The following is a 6,000-nucleotide window of genomic DNA, read 5'->3' on the forward strand; positions in this document are numbered from 1 at the left end:
CGCTAATCAAATCCCAGCACATTAGTAAAGCTTAATTTAAATTGACTGGATCTAATTCATCTGAATGTTTTATATTTGACTCATGCCGTATCAAATTAATAGATATTAGATATTTTTTTAATTAAAATACTCAAATAAATTTGTTTTCATTAATCACTGTTCGACTTGAGTTCTGATAGACCGTTCTTTATTTTTCCAATTTGAAATAAAAGTTGTAAGTAAACTAAACTTATAAATTGAAACAGTTTTCTTGTTACAATCGCTTGAGAACAAATTACAGACTGTCCTTTAATTGAAACAGAATGGTCATTTTATTTTTATTTCCGACTTAAGTTATTTTTTGCAATTAATTTTTTAGTAAAGAAAATACCGAGATATTTAATAGGTATCTCATAACATTATATCCCGCATGTCGATATCAATTTAATCATTTTATGGAATTTTAAAACCTTTTCTTGTTTTTTTTTTTAACTTTCTCAATTGCTCTGTATATATAACCAGTTTTTATCATCAATTAATCATTATTATATGTATATATCAATAAATACGTATTATAATACAAAGTCCCTCGCCATGTCTGTCTGTCTGTTCGCGATAAACAGAAAAACTGCTGCACCGATTATCAAGCGGAGTTCACTACTTGATAGTGTGATTATCGAGGAAGGTTTTAGTATATATTTTGTTAAGGTTTTGTATTGATTTGTGTGTACACGAACGATATTTGTTGAAGATGTCGAGACAAAAATTAGCCATCTGAGATCTTTTTACGAAAACACTGCCAAAAGCCTTTGAGACATGACCAAATAATGTATTGTGAAATTGTGTATCTTATATAAGTGGACAAAAAAGTCCGCAGCATCATATGTCTATCTCTTAAGCATAACAACTATTTCCATTTTACTACTTTTAAAAATTGGCAATCATACAGCCTTTATAAAGGAAAGCTATTTACATAATTATGATATTAACTCTTATAAAAATAAATTACTTCGTTTACAAGCCTACATCAGTATCTGTAAATTAATTTTTGAATTCTTTAAATCAAAAATAACATTTCAAAGTTATCATAATATAAGTTTAATCATTCTCAAAATTAAATATAACTCGCCAAGTCGCTTCACATGACATATACTGTGGAATCGCAAAAACGTTTTTTAACACATATATACTTGCTCTTTGGCTTACAAATAAAATTTGTTGAGACCAAATTGACAATGTAATTACAGCCGAGATCCCCGAATAAGATGAAGCCCCACTTTTTTCCCTAACTCCCCGTGCAAGAATAACGAAAAATGCTTTGAAAAACGTCAAATGTCAACTGGTGATTGCGGTTATACAAAATATAGAAGATTATCACCTAGCGAAGGCGGATTTAGGGTGGTAACCATGAAATCGACAATGAGTGGGTAGTACCTAACAACAAACTTTTATTAAAAATTTACGATGCACATGTAAACGTAGAATTGTACGGCTCTGTAAAATCGATCAAATATGATACAAAATACATAAATAAAGGTAGTCATCAAGCTACGCTTAGCTTACATTCTACTAATGAAGTGGAACAATTTCAATGTCTTTTGACAAACACGAACGAGCGCCGACTATACTTCATCCAGCTGTTCATTTAAAAAATGGACAACGAGTGTATTTTACTGAAAACAATATAGATGATGTTGTAAAGAATCCCCCAAATACAACATCGAACGCATTTTTCAAACTATATTCTGAAGATTATTTTGCCTTAAATCTGACATATGATAAGGTCCCATGTCCCAGGACACCTAGCAAAAAAAAATTCCAAAGGCAAAAACAAAGAACAATAGTTAAAGGGTATCCAGATTTGCGAAAAACGGATGCCGTTGGCAGAATTTATGTAGAGTTCATCCCAAAAATAGTGAATGCTTTCATTTGAGGATTTTATTCCACGTAATAAAGGGCCATATTTTTTTCTGTAGTCTTCGTTCTTTTCAAGGTTTAACTTATTAACCATTTCAAGGAGTTTGTTAAGCAATAAGTTTGTAGGAAGATGACTCTCATTGGGATAGTACACTCTCTGAAGCTACCTTATACCTTAAGATATTTATTTGGCATCATGATATATTCCTGTCACGTTACTGACCCGCTTCTTCTTTGGCAAAATTATCGTCAAAATATGGCTAAAGATATATTGCATAATATATCTCAAGAATTGTTATCAAATAGTTTAGATTTTGATAAAACTACTTTTCTCAAGCTCTACTTGAATTGAATAAAGAAGTGGCATCCCTATCAGGAAAAACTCTAAAAGATTTTGAATTAACATTGCCATTAAATTTCAATTGAAACGCAGTAATTCATAGAAATTATTTACGACAGACCAACTAGACAAGACAATCAAGATAATCAAGATGCCGCTTGGTCCTGAACAAAAAAATGATTATGACCACCTAATATTGCCCTCAATTATATGTTAGCCTAGCACGTGTGACTTCTAATCAATTTTTTTTCCCTTTACAAATGTTCACTCCATTAACATTTTTTGTGTAAATAAAAATATTGTATTTACAAACTATTATTAACGTAATGAAAAAATATAGTATATATTTCTTCTTTTAAACTTATTATATGATTAACGAAGAAAGATGTTGATTTTTTTTTGTCTTAACTCAAAAAAGTATGTACTCAACCAATTTTACATACGTAGGTTAATTTATATTATTTTGCAAAGAACCCTTGCGTAGCCGAGGCGGGTACCTAGTATATATATATATATGTTATAAATTCTGCTATATCATAAAAGGCTTTACGAAGAGGACTATATAGAGCAAATAGTTTTTTTAACACTTTAACTACAATGACAGTTTGAGATGAAAATCATGAATAGAAAAATAATAATATGTTCAAGAATATTTAAAAATAAAAATAGAGAAGAAAAATATATGTAATAATGTGTTACCAAAAATGATTGCATAAAGCGATATACATTTAATATCCGCTCTTTACATTGTTAGGACTAGAGCTTTATAAATTTATACTCAGAAAAAGGAGTAGCAAGGATTGCGGATGATTGAGGCAAAGAGGTCACTTGACTCTAAACCTTTGGAGGGTTGTTGATGTATGTAATATTTTATAACGAAATTGAGCCCATTAAATGTAAAGCTTTGAGGATCAAGAGTTTTCTTGTTGAGAATATTAGGACGTTATTTGAGCATCAAATTGTTATTAACTTTGTACATGTAAAGTATTTTTATTAATAGGCAATTCTGAATTATTAAATAAATATGATTTACGGCTTCTACTGAACTTCAGTCTGGTATAATATCAATGACATCTGTTGTAGAAGTTATAAAAAGTGGATTCGTCTAAAATGTGAATAATTCACGAAGCTGCCGGGTTCACATTTTTTATTAAATTTTGTAATTATTGTCATACATTCTTATAATTCACACAATTTTTGTCTAATGCTATATTTATTTTGGCAGTTGTAGGACGCAATCGTATTACACTCCTACAAAAGATTACATTTACTACTAAACATAATATTTTTACTTCAAAATGACGTATTAAATTTGTTGTCTTATCTAGGAGTTTATAAATACATAAAATATTTTCTTATACACAGGGTTTTTCTATCTCAAAAGAAAAAAGTGAATATTTCGCCTAGTTTTTGCTAATAATTGTTACCTATTCAAAAGAGAAACAACTAGTTTTTCTAAGATTCAGCCATTGGATCTATCAAGGTAAACATTTGTATTTAACTTATAAAATTTCCACCTTCATATAAATTTTTCATAGATTTAGTTAAACTAAACTTATTTCTTAAGTACCGATTTATTTTGTCTGTTTGTGTATCTCTAGTCTCTATAAAGAATACCTTACCATTTTATTTATAGTCAAATATATTCAAGTCCCAGAAATCCTGAGATCTAAAGCTTTTGCTGTATTTCAATTTACATATAAATATACTTGAGATTTTCTGTGTGGTTTGCAAATATTAAAATTTTGGTTGACTGATGCTACTGAAGGTCAAATTTAAGATAATAAAAGTATAACAATTTTTTTGCGATTAGGCATACGAAATAGTAAGGCCTGAGAGCATGAAAGTGCATAAAGCTAATTTTGTTCATTCTTTGTAATCAACGAATATCGTGTATAGGTTGATCCATTTATATTTTTGATAAACTTAATTTTGAAAGAAATAGCTGCAAATAAAACAAACAAGTGAACTTTGCTTAATAGATGTGATAGCAATTTGAAACCTTAATATGATAATCACTTCTAGTTTTCGATTTATTTTACGTCACAAGAACTTCCTGTTTTATGCACAATTTTTGATATAGAGATATATTCCCAACTTAGAATTTCAGGTAAATATCGATGCAGCAATTAGAAGAGGCCTTTGAATGACCTTAAACATCCTGAATATTGCCTTGGAACTAATTTTCACTATTCCCTCGAAAAACCAAACCATTTTTTATATATAGTCTATTTCCTTTATTTTACTAAGTAGCAATGTTAAGTTTATGGTTCATTATAAGATCATCATCAGATTGATAGGTCTCAAGAATAAAACTCAAAAGATATTACGGGTATAAGCATGAAGTAAAAAAAAAATAATAATAAAGGCGAGACGTAAAATCAAAAACTTGTTCAGAATTTATTATGAACACAAAATCTGAATACACGATTTAAAAAAGGTAATATTTTCGTTAGTTACATTTGAGAAGTTAAATTTCATGAGAAGTTTGTTGCAAAAAATTACACACGTATGAGCGTTGAGTCAATTCATTTTCTAACAGTTAAAAATAAAAAAAGGAGGTGAACCAATAAATATACCTTCTTATAAATCCTTATATAACAGAGAACCAAGTGACCCAGCAAAGGTAAAGATAAAGGAATAAGGTACACCTACATAAATGTTAAATTAATTTTAAAATATTAATATAAGTACTTACTCTTATCACGATTACTCTGAAATTCATCTACTTTCTCTGATAAAAGTTTCGACTTAAAGTTGAATGATTGACTGAATTCTTACAACGAACAGTGTTAAATGAAATGTATATATATAATGAAAAATAAAAACCTATAGACGAAATCTGGTCCGTCGCACAAATTTTTCTTCTACAATACATACATAGCACAAAAATATTAAGTTCTAAGGTAGTTTTGAAAGTTAAGAGAAACGTGAAAATCGGTACTTAGGCATCTGTACCGGTTGTGTTGACGACGTGATTTCTACTCGAGTTATGCGTTTTTCACGAATACTTTTCTATTTTATCGATCCGCACTAATTGGAACGTGTGTTCGCGAAAGTTTGAAGCGTGCATAAAACGTTCTAATATCCCTTTTCACCGGAGTTGAATTGAGAACAATATACATTTCATAAAATCTACAAAAAAAAATAAAAGTTACTCGAGCTTACATCGTTCGCTATAGGTCGGTGTTGTTGCTATTTTTATTAAACAAACATTTTTATTGTAAACTAAACAGGCATTTTATGTTTGTGTTAATAAAAAAAATTGACATCAATAGTTATTTATAATAAACTATGAGTAATAATTCGTTGGCCTGAATAATAACGATATTGACCAATTATGATTAATATAACAAGTTCAATATTACGTATGCAGTAACATATGTACTTAGGGGACTGAAATTCTATCTAATGATTCTATCTATAGATTAAGTATATGTTATTTCGATGCATTAAGCGAAACTAGGAGATTTGATGGAGTTTAAGTTAGTCTTAAAATAGGCTATATCTAATTTTATAACGACATATTTCGTCTCATTCTAAATCAATTAAAATATAATTTTTTAATGAATTGTATCAGATAATGCAGGCGTTGCTTTAATATTAACAAGGCATACACAAATATTTACATTTCACTGGAAAGTTAAGTAATATCTGACACAAATATAAATTCGAAAACAATTGCAATTATATAAAAAATATTTTTTAAATTAGAAATAAGGAATATATATTGAATTTTCTAGAAAAAGATACAAGTGGTGAAG

The sequence above is a fragment of the Danaus plexippus genome, chromosome 23 (assembly GCF_018135715.1).
Source record: "Danaus plexippus chromosome 23, MEX_DaPlex, whole genome shotgun sequence".
In the NCBI taxonomy this organism is placed as follows: Eukaryota; Metazoa; Arthropoda; class Insecta; order Lepidoptera; family Nymphalidae; genus Danaus; species Danaus plexippus.